At 38.1% G+C, this 15986-nt stretch overlaps 1 protein-coding gene across 4 annotated transcripts in view; it reads right to left on the bottom strand.

Moving 5' to 3' along the window:
* The window catches only part of ALPK1 (alpha kinase 1), a 142970-nt gene extending 130120 nt beyond the window's left edge, over nt 1-12850 (bottom strand). For 2 of the 4 annotated variants that reach the window (XM_056803066.1, XM_056803065.1), the window contains exon 1: nt 12527-12850. The gene's annotated coding sequence lies outside the window, so the exon portion shown is untranslated. Of the gene's footprint in view, nt 1-4117; nt 5349-12526 lie in introns of those variants that run through there. The other 2 variants (XM_056803069.1, XM_056803067.1) reach the window with 1 other exon arrangement.
* Between the last annotated feature and the right edge of the window lie 3136 nt (nt 12851-15986).

Consider the following 15986-nt stretch of genomic DNA (forward strand, 5'->3'; position numbering starts at 1 on the left):
CTAATCCATGCCCTTAAGTAGTTACTGTCATTCAGTTATGTCTGACTCTTCATGATCCCGTTTGAGTTTTCTTGGCAAAGATATCAGAGTTGGTTTACCATTTCCTTTTTCAGCTCATTTGACAGATGAGGAAATGGAGACAAACAGAGTCATGCAGCTAGTAAGTTTGAGGCTAGATTTGAAGTCAGGTCTTCCTGACTCCAGCCCTGGTGCTCTAACCACTGCACCACCTAGCTCTTAACAATACTAGAATCTGGAAAGATGCCTCTTCTAGGAAAGGCAATATATATTATGAAAATGTCCTTGGTCTAATACTGTGGGACTTTGGTTTGTTATGCAATAACTAATTTCCCCTGGTTTTCTTCTTTCTTTTTTTAAAAGCTTCCTTTTGGTAGTTTGTGTCTAGTGGAAAATTTCCCCAGGTTTGTATGTGAGGCTCCAGTCAGTCCAAATGACTTGCTAGAAACCATTCAAATACTAACAAAGAGGCATTTTATCAACCTGAGAACCAATATCTCGAAATTCTCTCTTTTCAAGGACCTAGTAGATTAGCTACAAGAGTGGAGAGATTCTGCCTGGAAAAGAATTAGAATGATCTTGGTCATTCTAAGTCAGTTCTCACCATAGTTCCCCCATTTTTGAGGGCTTTGAGCTAGATAAGTTCTTGAATTTCTTTTTTAAAACTCTAAATCCTATGATCCTTGGAAGGAGGCAACTAACTGGTACAGTAAATAGTGCAATGGACCTGGAGTCAGAAAAATCTGAGTTCAAATCCAGCCTCAGTCACTTATTAGCTGTGTGATCCTGGGCAAGTCACTTTAACTTACTTTACCTCAGTTTCCTTTACTACCTGCCTCCCAAGGTTGTTGTGAGAATCAAATGAGACACTATTTACAAAGCTTTTAACACAGTGCCTCACACTTAATAAATGCTCATTCCCTTCTTTGCAGGTAGTTTCATTTTTATTTTCTGGAATATAATTTTTAACCTTGTTTTTATGGTTTGACAAACAATTTATGGCAGGCTGTTAGATTATCCTGTCTAGTGCCTTTGACCAGTTTCCAGGGCCCAGGAGCTAGAAACAATTAATATTTCCTCTGATGCATTATATTCCTCTCTCTCGTCTCCCTATCTCTAATTTCTTTCCACTTATTATTTTTTAAAAGACATCACAAATATTCACATTATACAGGAAACTAATTTTATGGTCATTGAGGCAAAGCACATGCAAATCCTGGTTCACAATAATTCATGTGTCTTAAATAGATGACACAAATGGAAGGATAAAATGTTTAATAATAATGACTTATTTGGGGACATTTAGATGGCACAGAGAGGTTAGAGAACCAAACCTAGGGATGGGATGTCCTTGGTTCAAATATAACCCCAAATACTTTCTATCTGGGTGACCCTGGGCAAGTCATTTAACCCCCATTGACTAGTCCTTACTTCTCTTCTGCCTTAGAACTTAGTATCAATTCTAAGACAGAAGGTAAAGATTTAAAAAAATAATAATGAATATTTGCTGAATGGCAACCACAGACTTTGGCTCAACCAAATGTAGCAGACAGTGTTTTATCTATATGCCCCATGCCACATTAAATGGCCTTCTTGCTGCCCCCTTATACAATACAATAGTACCCTCCCTCTCCTATTCCTCTTTACAGGCATCAGAAGCCATCAATTTTTTCATGTTACTAGGAAGACCTAGAAAAGTCCCCATTGGTGGTGTGTCAAGGAATTTCATTCCCTCCCCTTCCTGAGTAGCCTGTCCATCAACATCCCTCACATAACACAGTTATGCCAGGTTTGGGTCTGTGTACGTGCTGTAAGTCAATAAAAGTGAGGGGGTAGGTCTGTGAATGAACTCGGGAACAGAGCAGGAAGGTAAGGGGGAAAGAGGAAGGGACTGGCAGGCTAGGCAACTCATGGTCAGGTTACTTAGAGGAATGATGCAATTTAAAACTATGATTGTCTACCCTTTCTAATAAACTTTTATAAAATATATATCTGGGTAGGAATATTAATTTAATTCTTACAGTGGACTGCATTCCCCCCAATCCCTGCCTCTTGTAATCACTAGCTTCCTTCAACATTAAGCTCAAATGCCGTCTCCCAGGAGAGATCTTTCCTGATTTTCCAAGCAAATGCTTTTCCTCTGCTATTTTCCAAAATGCTATGGATCTTTTTGATTTGGGCATGTTGCTTTTCCTAACATACAGAAAGCTCTTAGGGCAGGGGTTATTTCCCTTGGTCTTTATATTTTATGTGCCTAGCACACAGTAAGGGGTGATTTAAGAAGCACAGGGAACTCTTGGATGAGGAAATTTCTTCTGCCTATGCTGGTCAGTCTCCCCAGCTTAGACATTTAGAGAAATGCCTATAGCAGCGGTGTCAAACATGCAACCTGTAGGCATTGTTTGGGCCATGACATTCCCTTGTGCTGCCCCAGGTAGATTATAATGCAATTGGGGAATAATGAACAAAATAAGAAAAATGAAAAAAAAACCACAACTTGTGGTTTTTTAACTCAAGATGTTGCCTATGGGGATCCTTATACACCATATAGTGCCCCAGCTTTCCTCAGTTTTTGTTTCTATTTGATATCATTGGTTCTAAAGAGCTAGATGTTAAGTGACTTCCCCTGGGTCACAAAGGTAGTCAATGGCAGAAGGGGTTCTTGAACTCAGGGCTTTCTATCTCTAAGGTTGTCTCTTTAGGTATTATATTATACTATGACACCTCACTGTACTTAGATTCTTAATCAATAAGGCTGACATTAGATAGCATTGTTGGCTATTCAACATTCAAGCAAGGAACAGGGATTGAAGAATTGGTGAATAGCAAGATAATTATATTTAGTGTGTATTTCTCTTATCAGTTAGACCACAAACTCTATTTCTAGTTGTGTCTGTCCCCCAAAGCCATCAGCCAGAGAAGTATCTCATGTGTAGAACAAAGTCAGACATTTTCACTGATTACCACTTACTAGGCAGGCAAACCCACTTAGCTGAAGCAGCAAGAGACAAAGATGCAGAAACAAAGAGGGAGGTGGGGGAAGAAACAGAGATAAAGACAGAGAGAGGGAAAAGAGAGAGAGAGAGAGAGAGAGAGAGAGAGAGAGAGAGAGAGAGAGAGAGAGAGAGAGAGAGAGAGAGAGAGAGAGAGAGAGAAACAGAAGGGGAGGAAGAGTCAGAGAACAAGGAAAAAAAGAGAGGGAAAGAGAGAGACAGAAAAAGACAGAGACAGAGAGCAAGAAAGAGACAGAGAGGGAAAGAGAGAAAGCAAGAAAAGAGAGCAAGAGACAGAGAGAGGCAGAGAGACAGGGAGGAGAGAGAGAGAGAGAGAGAGAGAGAGAGAGAGAGAGAGAGAGAGAGAGAGAGAGAGAGAGAGAGAGAGAGAGAGAGATTATATACTAGGGTAATTAAGCCACTGCTACCAACATGACAACAATCCCTCAAATTCTGATGGAGATTGCTCCCAGGACCCGGAGGCCAAGAGACCTGGGCATAGCAATGTCCCCTCCCCCAGACCACTAACACTGCTGCTTCTCACAAGGATACTGCAATGGCATCTTAATTAATCTCCTAACCTTCCATCTCTCCTCTCTTGAATTATTGACATGAATGAAAAAGTAATTAAGTTCTTAGTACAGATCCAGCATTTTAAGAGACATTCCCAGCTATGAAGAAGCTCACACTTCTACTGGAGATGACACATAAAAGAATGTCAGAGAAGATGAAAAGACCAAGAAGTACCAAGAATGGTGGGGATGATGGTGAGGCCCCCAGGTTTCTAGAACACAGAGGTAGATCAGAGGGGAGGGCTGGAGGATGACAGGAAGTAGTGGCAGGGTAGGTGATAAACCATGGTGGTCCTCTATATCATGGGAAGGAATAGAACTATGAACTCTGGTCTCACCCAATCCCTCTGAGCAGTTAAAGGGGCCAGGGAAAGAAGGAGGGTCCTTCAGTGGTACTGAGGCTTCCTTCGACCTAGCCATCCCAGGGCAGTTCTGGGATTATAAACTTACTATCTCTTAAAAAGGTACCTCATAGCCCTGTGGCTGGACCCTTTCTACAATGACTTCCTCCCTCACTTACTCTTCCAGTCCTACCTGTTTTATTCCTATGCATCCTTCAAAGCGTAGTTCAAAGACAATCTACTTTGTCAACCAGAATTAATCCATTCTTCATCTGAATTCTCAGAGGTAGCTAAGCAGCAAAATAAACAGTCCTGGAGAGACAGAGAGATTCTAGAAGAGGCAGCATGTGTCACAGCAATCAGACCATTGACAACAACCCTTTGGGCTTTAATGGAGCTGAACCTGACCTGGAGTCATAAAGACTTGAGTTCAAAACTTGCCTCAGAAACTTTCCTATGTATTTGACCCTGGGTGAGTCATTTAAATTCTGCCTGCTTCTATTTCCTCATTAGTAAAATGGGGATAATAACACTTACCTCCCAGGGTTGATGTGAAGATAAAAAGAAGTAATAACTGCAAAGTGCTTTGTAAAGCTTAAAACATTATATAAACATTGACTATTCTTATTGTTTTACATCTCTATGGAGATCCCTTCAAATTCTGCCTTCTGCTATGCTTGTAACCTGGGTCTGGCTCAGTGAGGATCTCATCACCTCACTCTGCTAATGCAACTTTCCTACTGGAGAAGCTGGCAAGTCTGTGTCTAGGAGAGTCAGGATGACTTGTAAGTGAAGGGCCTTTGGAGCCTGTGTGGACAATCTGCCCGATCTCCCTAAATTCTAGTACTTTCTCTCTGTTAATTATTTCCAGTGTATTCTGAATAAATATTGTTTATAGATTATTGTTTGCTTGTTGTCTCTCCCTTTAGACCAGGAGTTCCTTTCACTTTTCTCTGTATCTTCAATGCTTAGCACAATGCCCAGTGCATATAAGGTGCCTAATAAATGCTTATTGATTGATTGGTTCCAATTAGCTAACCAAGTGTTGAAGAGGAAGCTGCATGATTGTCCACCAAGATATTTAAAAAGACCTGCCGCCTTCAGTAACTGCTTCTCATTCATTAAGTGCTATCTACTGAAGAGACTTTGTTCTAAATGGTGGGGACAAAATTACAAAATGAGAGATGGTCTCTGTCCTCAAGAAAATTACATTTTAACAGAAGGAGACTATATAGCTATACCTATCTGTCTGTCAATCTCCCTTTCTATCTATCTGTCTGCCTGTCTATCCATCTGCCTCTGTCCCCCTGTCTCTGTCTGTATGTCTGTCTACCTGTCTATCTGCCTCTGTCTATTTGTCTCTATTTGTCTATCTAATTGTCTGTTTGTCTCTCTATTGATCTCTGTCTCTCTCTGTCTCTGTCTCTGTCTCTGTCTCTGTCTCTCTCTCTCTGTCTCTCTCTCTATCTGACTGTCAGTTTATCTGTCTGTCTGTCTGTCTGCCTCTCTGTCTATCATCTGTTTTCTATCATCTATCTATCTATCTGTCTCTATCTTATCTATTTTTCTGTCTCTTTATCTTATCTGTCTGTCTGTCTGTCTGTCTCTCTTTCCCTCTGTCTCTGGCAGTGAAGACTAAGGAAGAATATCTGGTCTGGGAAGTCCCAAGGATGGTGAGTGTAGCTAGGGGAGGGTCATTCAACATGTCCTATAGCTGGAAGTACCTATCAGACCCAAGAGTCTAACTATGAACCTGATGGTTCCCTCCCTTACTCCCCTCCCCCTGACCCTATCACATAACTAGAATAAGACAAAGTGAAATATCATTGATAATATACATTTTTATGGCTATGAAGAGAGGCAGTATAACCCAGTGGGAAATCTATTGACCTTCAAATCACAACATGAGTTCAAATTCTGGCTCTGCCAGTGTGTATGTATGTGACCTGGCACAGGCCACACAAAGTTTGATTCATTGTTGATTAACCAGTAAAGTGAATTTACCAACCAGTTTCTTGAAAACTTGGTTAAATTTATCTTATCCAATAGTTTAAAATAATTGAAAAATCTTTTCCCTTCCAAATAAATAATTACTTGGATTTCAAAGAATTATAAGAAAGGAAATCATCTTCCATTGCTATCCATTAATGGATGACGTTGTCTTTGGAGGGCTAGGTGGTACAGTGGACAGAATACTTGGTCTGGAATCAGGAAGACCTGCACTTAAATCTGCCCTCAGACACTATCTGGGTGACCCTGGACAAGTCATTTGATCCTGTTTGCCTCATTTCTCTTATCTGTCAAATGAGCTGGAGAAGCATTAGCAAACTACTCCCGTATCATTGCCAAGAAAACTCCAAATAGGGTCACTGAGAGTTGGGCATTACTAAACAACAATAACAATTGCCTTGGTAGTACAAACAATTAACCCAGATCTACCATTTACTCTCTTTAAGAATTTGGGCAAGTCATCCTTCCTGTGAGTCATTTTCAAAAAGGGGATAATTATAAAGCATCAGTCATCAGCTCCACTATTGATATACTTGACAATTAAAGTGAAATAAACAAGACAGACATCTATGTGAGTTGCGTAAAATATTTCCATTTTATTTTCCCAATTATGTGTAATAACAATTTTCCACATAAGTTTTCTGAATTTATAAAACCCAGATTGTCTCCCTCCTTCCTTCCCTTCCATCCCCCTTCACAGAGATAGTAAGCAATTTGACCTGGGTTCTACATGTACTATTATGCAGAATATTTCCATATTGGTGGTGGGGTAAAATATTTCTTGAACCACTGGGTTTTGTATACACACAACATATGTATGTGTATATATGTTTGTAGATAGGTAGATGGATGAATAGTAATAAACTCTAGATGGGAGTTAGATAAGATATCCCCTGAATAAGAACATTCAATCAAAAACTCTAGTTCTAATACCAATTGTGTACTGGAACTAAATCCCCAAAGACTCTAACACTAGTGAGTAGCTGTCTGCCTGACTGGGACTCAGTCTATGTCCATATCTTTCCATTTTTCAGATATAAAAGAATATAGACAGATTAATAAAGCTTAATAAAGAACGAGCTAACTTAAAATCTTCAACTATAAATTTAGAAAACTAAGCAAACCACAATGGCTTATATCCTTCCTAAGCACTCTTTAGTTTATGGTGACTAAGAACAGGGAAAAATCATTCTCTCCATTCAGAAAACCACTAACTAACAAAAACATCTAAAATAAGATTTAATTCTAACTCTTTTAACCAGTTACACTCACATCCTGGATAGACCCAAGTCGAAATGTCTTTGTTATAGAGAGGCTTAAGATTAGAAAGGGAAAAAAAGAGATGTCAAAGGGCCATTTCTTGACTTGGAGTTCATTATACTGAAACCAAGCCCAAGTAATAATGGCACAGATATTATACTCAAAGGAAGTCAGAGTCTTCCAAACTGGGGGCAGCATGCCTTTGAAAGTCTGGAGATCCTCCAGGGTAGGGAACAACACTATAGCCAAAATAGTTGTTTATTTTCAGGGCTCACTCCCACAAAAATAATCCAGTTTTTGTCAATGAAAATAAAGTTCCAAGAAAACATAAGTAAAACCAAACAGGAGAATTTGTTCCAACGTGGCAGTAAATATGATTATTTGCTCTAGTGTATGCAAATAAGGTTGAATTTGATTTAAAAGATAATAGGATGTGACTATTAGCATGATCTGCCACTGCTGCTCTGTATAAGCTCATGATATAAATAAGCTATATTGTCATGCTGCCTGTTGACCTTAAACGTGAAGTGACAACCGAATGACAAATAATATTTGTGTGGAAATCAAAAGGATGATAGTAGCTGTTATATTTCTCACCTTTATTCACTTTGACAAGTACAACAGAATAAGCTAATAAAATACCCAACAACTCAACTTTTGGAAATGATTCAAGAATGATTATTGTCATTTGATATTTTAATAATCAATAATTACTTTTAGGGGACAGATAGGCAGCTCGGTATATAGAGAGCCAGACCTAGCTCAACTCTGGCCTCAGATACTTCCTAGATGTGTGACCCTGGGCAAGTCACTTAACCCCTATTGCCTAGCCCTTACCATTCTCTTGGATCTACTCATTTCACTGCTGACTATCCCATGCAGTTCTTTCTAAGTTTTTAAAAATTATCCTGCTCATCACTTCTTAAGGTATAGTAGTATTCCATCACAATTACATTCCACAATTTGATTAGCCATTTCCCAATTGATGGATATCCCCTTAATTTCCAGTTCTTTGCCACCTCAAAGAGAACTGCTAGAAATATTCTGGAACGTGTAGCTTTTTTCCTTGTCCCCCTGATCTCCTTGGGAGATAGGGTCAGCAGTGGTATTTCTGGATCTAATGGTAAACCCAGTTTTATAACTCTCTGGGTGTGCAATATATAGGATTGATTCCAAGATGGAAGGTAAAGATTTTTTAAAACCTTCCTATTATATATTGAGTAGATGAAGCAACAGAGGTAGAAGATGTTCCTTTGATTACATATGTATGACATGCTATTTAAATGATGTTAGAGACAACTTGCTACTTTACAAAGCTAATGATAATGCTACATCAAGAAAAAGTTTTGCTCTAAGTGATGGATTTTAAAGTGAATATTATATAATTTATAGGAAAATTTTAGACAGTCTGCCCTGCTTGGAGACCAATCATAGGTCATAGATCCTGAGCCCAAGAGATCTAAGAGGCCAATCAAACATTGAGTCTACTCCCTCTCCCTCATATTCCACAGATAAGAAAATTGATGCATGGGGAAGCTAAATGACTCAATCCAAAGAAAGTGTCAGAAGTGTCACTGATGTCAGGATAAGAGAATGTCTTCAACCACTAGTTAAAATATGATGCTGCAAGTTATATGGACATACTGCATTTTTCACAATCATTTTATTGAGAAACAAACAGACTTATTATGAAAATTTTTTAAAGCTGTTTCAAGATTAATGAACTTTATAAAAAATAACACATTGAAAGGACGATTGCAAATGCTTTGAGTACATGCAGCACAGGGCACTTTTTTCTACATTATTACAAAATAAGTTTTCTTCTGCCAAATACTTCGAAGGTTTTTGGTACCAAAAGAAATTGCCATTTTTCTTAGTGATAATAAAGAATCAAATTTATTTTATAACAAAATGTTCTCTTGAGAAACTGTTGGGATCAGATTACAGTGCTTCTTCACTTGTTTATTTGGGGTTTTAGTTTTATATGAATATTCACTTATAAAAATGAATATAGAAATGTGTTTTGTATGATAATACATGGATGACCCATTGGGTGGCCTCCAAAAGAAGGCAACCAAGATGGTCAAGGGCCTTGAGCTCTGGGGCTGTTAGCCTGGAGAACTGGGGCACATGATATTTGACTTCAAGTACATGAAGGGTTGTCATGTAGAAGAAGAAATTAGACTTGTTCTTCTTGGTCCCAAAAAGACAAAATTTATAGACAGAGGTTACAAAGAGGCAAACTGCACCTCAATTTAGGGGGAAACTACATACTAATGAATCCAAAAGGGAATGGTCAGGGTTGGGTGGTCTTTAAGTAAAAGCAGAATGGCCATTTGTCTGGTCTGTTAATAAAGGAATTCTTTCCCAATTATGTGTTAAAGTAGAAAGTCATGAAGGTTCCTCCCAACTCCGAAGTATTGAGATTCTGTTCTGTTCTGTTTCCAAAATGGTGCATTTGAAACAAATCTGTAGCCTTCATTCCAAATACTCCCCAAACTCTCATATTATAAAAGCTAATACAGAATCAGTTAATAGCAAGTTCCTTTGATCAAAGACTGAAAGGATCGAAGCGTGAAGGTTATCACATATCTATTTCCTCATATAGCTTTTCCATTCCTATAATTTGACTCATATTGAAGAAATTCTAAGGATCTAATTAACTAACACTATCATAAAAGTGAATAACAGTTTCTATAATCATTTCTTGGAAATTCTAGATTAAAAGACATGCGTGTGTATATATGCAGATTTACACATATACGCAATGTACAAATATATATTTGTATACTATTGTAATATGTGATATATGATAATATAATGTAGGCATACATTAGCTTTAAGACTAGGGGTAGAAACTGGGCTTGTGATTTTGTAGAATAAGTAAGTTCTGAATGAGGAAAATTCCTTTAAAAAGGTAATCAAACCTTCTCTGCCTTGTAAGAATCAGAGAGTTTGTGAAGAACATTAAAAATTAAGTGACTGTCCAGGGACACCCAATCTAAATATAGCACAGGAAGTATTTGAACCTATGTCTTCCTGGATAATCTAGCTCTTTTTACTTATCATGTCAAATTCCCTCTCAAGTGTATAATATATGTTTTATATGTTTATGTATTATATAAAACACACATTTATGTATGGTTATATGTGTCTATGTATACTTGGTATATGTCATATATATGTATTTAAAGGGAATGTGACAATAGAATATATACAGATATCTACATTACATGCCTATACATACAATTTACATATGTGTGCATAATAGAAATATAAGACAGGTATATATATATATATATATATATATATATATATATATATGTCTGTGTGTTTTAAATTCCAGACCTCAACATGTATTTATCAAATGTCAATTTAGTAACAAATAAGATCACAAGGACAAGTGAGCCTACCATTCATTGGCAGCTTTTTTAAATCAGCTAATGGAGGAATCTTATTAAATAATAGCCGGTAAAAGGCAACCCAGTTCTGTTTCTTCAAAGTCAATACTTAAAGTTTTCAATATTTAACAGTCAAACCAATCAAAGAAAAAAAACTAAGAGGTAACTTGATGCAATTGGAATCTGATCTGAGTTAAAAATCTTGCCTATGACATTAACAGCCATATGAACATAGGCAAGTGAACTAGGAAGGTAACAGTGGAGAGAGCACTGGAGAAGACCTGAGTTCAAATATGACCTCAGATCCTTACTGGCTATGTGTTAGGAAACTAAAATTTAGGGAGATTAACTTGGAATGGAATAAGCATTAGCACAGCACTTACTATGTCAGCCATTATGCCAAGCACATTATAAATATTATCTTCACTTGGTCTTCACAGCAATCCTGAAAGGAAGGTGCTGTTATCATCCTCATTTTAAGCTCTCTTTGTTATAGTTTCCTCATCTGTAAAATGGGGATTGTATATATATATATTTATATATGTAATATATATATTTTAAATATAATATCTATATTATATATATGTATATATATATATATGTAGCCCCTACATCCTAAAGCTGCTGTGAGGACCAAATAGATGATAGATGAATAATTGTAATATATTACAATAAAACAAGTGATTTGTAATATATTATATTTAATCATTGTTAAGCACTTAACATGATCCTTGGCATAAAGTAAGCACTATGTAAATGTTAACTATTATAAATTTAAATGTAGAAATATAAATGTGCAGGCATCATGTATACATGTTTGTGTGCATGACAGAGATATTTACTTTTCCACTATGATATATAGATACAAACCTAGATATATAGCTATAGATAACTATAGAAATATTTGCTGTCACACTGATATATATGGATATTTACGATGTCATATTTAGCTATAGATATAAATATAGACATATATATATCTACATATAACAAGAGATATCTATATCAATATATCCTACACACATCATACATATGAGATAAGAGATATTTATCTCTATCTCATAGTTTGACACAGTAAATAGAGATCTGCCCTTCATGCAAGTAAGTCTTGGATTCAACTTCTGCTTCTGACACTAGCTCCAGATTTCTGATACTGGCTCACCTCTCAGTGCCCCCCCATCCTCTAAAATTACAATATTACTAGGGGGAATTCCCCATGAGGAATTTCCCACAATAATAACCACCTAGATCTGGTCCCAAAATAGCCAGGTGCAACAGAACTTCAAATAAACTTGGAAAGGAACACTGAAAAAACCTTTGTGTGCTCTTTGGATTCGTTCATTCTAAATGCTATGTTATTTATAATTTTTTTTTGGTATATACCTAGGAGGACCCCCCCCCCAAATTTTGATCTAGGTCTAGTGCAACTCCCTCATTTTACAGATGGAGAAACTGAGGTTCAGAGGCAGCTTGTACGTTTAAACCCCCATTCTCTGTACCTACATTGTTTTGTTTTGTTTCTAAGCATATTGGATGGTCTATCAAAGGATATTAAGTTTATAGTAAAAAGGTTTTGAAAAACAAATTTCAACCTTCTGCGGCTTCAACGAGGGAACTCCACAAACTCAGATAACTCGGCCACAAACTGCTCTAAATTGGGGGCTGCTGTGGCTAAATGCCTCCTCTGTCTATGCCTGCCCGCCCTGGGGATGGGGAGAAGAAAGGGTGCGTCTCTGAGACTGTCTCCACTGATGAACAGCCTAAGAGCCTCTCCTCTAAGCCAGAGAGTTCTCTCTCTGAAGGCTGGGCGAGAGCTGGGGGACCGGGACGGGGTTACCAACAGGAATCGAAGAGAACCCTCCGGACAGTACTTTAGAACTGATCTGCTGCACACAGATTTGCAGGAAAGAGACAGAGAAGCCCAAACTTACCTTTCTCTCTGAGAAGGCTATTAAGTAACAACTCAGGGATTTGGTGTACATTGGCCTGACCAGCTACAAGTATCCAGTTTCTTAAAAACAGTCCCAGTTCCAGGAAGTAGGGAGGGAAGCTAAAAGAGAGAGAGAAAGCAAAACCCCTGGAGAACAGACATTGGCTCAGCTCTGGATTGTGTAACTCCAGGGACTTTCAACCTCGGCTCCATTTACAGGATTACACTTTCTCAAAAGAAGAGCTTTCGGTAAAAGGAATTCTGGGAGTTGTATTTCTTAAGAGTCAGTCAGCCAACAGGCATTTTTGTCCAGCCCTTCTCTCTGTGCCAGTCGCTGAGCCCAATGCTGTAAAACATCAAAAAAAGGCAGAAAAACAGTTGCTGCCATCTAGGAGTTCATGTTCTCTTCCTTCCTCCCGCTCCCTCCCCCCACCCCACTATGAGTGCATTTCTTAATTTCTTCAAGGTAGTTTTATTTGTTTTCTTAAGTATTTACCAATTACATGTGAAAACATTTTAACATTCATTTTTAAAATTTTTGAGTACCAAATTCTCTCCCTTCTTCCTATCCCTCCTCCCTCCTTCAGAAGACAAGAAATTTGATATCAATTAGAGATGTGAAGTCATCCTTCTATATTGACCACATTGAAAAAAAAAAACCAGATTAAAAAAAAACACAAGAAAAATAAAGTTTAAAAAAAGGATGATTCAGTCTGCATTCAGAGCTCCTCAGTTCTCTCTGGATGTGGACAGCATTTTTCATCATGGATCCTTTGGAACTGTCTTGGATTGTTGTCTCAATCAAAATAGCTGTCTTTCACACTTGATCATCCTACAATTCCTCATTTCTTATAGCACAATAAGATTCCACCACAATCATATACCACAAATGATCAACTATCACACACTTGGCTCCTCAGCAACACAATGATCCAGAACAATTCTGAGGGACTTAGGACAAAGAATGCTCTCCATCTCCAGAGAAAGAACTGTGTGCGGCAGTTAAAATAGTTGGTGCCATAAAATGTAATGATTAAAATAGTGGAAGATATAAACTGTAGTAGATAAAAGAGCAGATGAGTAAGTTGTGACCACAGGAAATATGTTTTCACGACAGAGTTTTGTTTTTAAATCAAATATAAGGTGGTCACCAGGGAAATATTCCCAATTATTCAAATATACCCAAGTCAACTGGGTTTTATAGAGATTTTAATTAATTAATACAATGAGGAATTAAAGAAAGAGAGAAAAAGAGGGAATAATGAGAAAGGGATAAGCCGGCCCTTGGCCAGTCCTGGCCAACCCAGGCCTATGCTTTTTGAAAAAAGATCAGTCAGTCCTTAATCACTCACCACAAGATCTGTCCAAGCAAGGATTCTAGCGACACCAGGCCAGCTCCATCTCAGCTGACTTCACCAGCTCAATCAATCTGAAACGTTCCCGAGAGAGTCTTGAGAGAGACCCTTCAAGACAGCCTCTCCCAGCTGACTGTTTCTAGAGAGAGCTTTTTGTCTCCTTTTAAAGGGCATTTTCTCCTTTGTCACCTCCCCTAAGTCCTTATATCTACCAATCACAGTAGACGTTTAAAGGACAGACCATTCTCAGTTCACACCTGAGTAGATTAATCTTTTGAGTAATTTACACCAGGAAACCTCTGAGTAAGTTTCCACCTCTTTGCTCCTTGTAAATTCACAAGTTGCCTGACCTTTATAGGTACTTAGCACCCCTTTGTATTAGTTCTAAAAATAGGTATGGCTTAAGTATGGGTTTAAGTATTTTTCATTGCTCAGCAAGGAGTTTTCTCCCCTAAAGCAGGCTTAAGTACGGGTGGAGTAGAGGTCTTCATTTTTGATCTAAGTAGAGTTCACTGCCCACATGGGGAATGGTCTTAATCCAATCTTATGAAGTAGGGTCTGGGAATTTTTAAGGTTCACATGTGGGAGTCAGAATGCAGATGGAAGCATATGACTTATCAATTGTTTATTTGGGTTTACATCTTGGGATTTTGGTTCTATAAGATTACTCACAAAAATGAATGACATAGATAAAAAAAAACCCCAATCATATGCCACAGCTGCTTCAGCCATTCCCTAGTTAATGGGCATCCCCTTAAATGGTTCAGTGATTTCACTTGTGTCCTACTCTTTGTGACCCCATTTGAGGTTTTCTTGGTAAAGATGTTGGAGCAAGGTGGCTCTGTGGATTGAGAGCCAGGCCCAGAGAACAGATATGCTGTATGACCCTAGGCAAGTTACTCAACCCCCATTGCCCAATTCTCACTGCCTTGGAAGCAATACACAATATTTATTCTAAGATGGGATGTAAGAGATAAATATATATACTAGAGTGGTTTGCCACATCCTTCTCCAACTCATTTTAGATGAGGAACTGAGGTAAATGGGGTTAAGTGACTTACCCAGGGTCATCTAGCTAGTGTCTGAGGCCAGTTTTGAACAGAAGAAGATAGGGCTTCTTGACTCTAGGCTGCCTCTAGCTATTGAAAAAGAAAAGAATGCAAAATATGACACCCCAAATCAAGCCATTCCCTAATTGACAAATGGTCAAGGGACATGAATAGGCAGTTTTCAGATAAAGAAATAAAAATCATCAATAATAACATGAAAAAGTGTTCTAAACCTCTCATAATTAGAGAAATGCAAATCAAAACAATGCTGAGGTGCCACCTCACACCTAGCAGATTGGCCAATATAGTAAAGGAAAATAATAAATGTTGGAAGGGATGTGGCAAAATTGGGACACTAATGCATTGCTGGTGGAGTTATGAATTGATCCAACCATGCTGGAAGGAAGTTTGGAACTATGCAGAAAGGGCTTTAAAAGACTGCCTACCCTTTGATCCAGCCACACCACTGCTGGGTTTGTACCCTAAAGAGATAATAAGGAAAATGTTTGTACAAGAATATTCACAGCTGCACTCTTTGTGGTGGCCAAAAATTGGAAAATGGGAGGGTGTCCATCAATTGGGGAATGGCTGAACAAATTGTGGTATCTGATGGTGATGGAATACTTTGGACTGTAAGAAATGATGAACTGGAGGAATTCCATGGGAACTGGAATGACCTCTAGGAACTGATGCAGAGTGAAATGAGCAGAACCAAGAGAACATTATACACAGAAAGTGAAACATTGTGGAACAATACAATGTAGTGGGCTTTGCTAATACAAGACAACTGTATCCAATATAGAGCAAAATAAGTAGAATCCAGAGAACATTGTGCATAGTAATGACAATATTGTACGATGATCAACTGTGAAATCTTGGCTACTCTCAGCAATGCAATGATTTGGGACAATTCTGAAGGATTCATGATGGGGAATGCTCTCCACTTTTAGAGAGAACTATTGGAGTTGGATGGATGGCAATCAAAGCAGACTATCTTTCATGTCAATGGACTTATAGTTTTATTTGGGGGGTTCTGGCTCTGTATGAATGTATGGCC

This window comes from Monodelphis domestica, chromosome 6 (assembly GCF_027887165.1).
Source record: "Monodelphis domestica isolate mMonDom1 chromosome 6, mMonDom1.pri, whole genome shotgun sequence".
Taxonomy (NCBI): Eukaryota; Metazoa; Chordata; class Mammalia; order Didelphimorphia; family Didelphidae; genus Monodelphis; species Monodelphis domestica.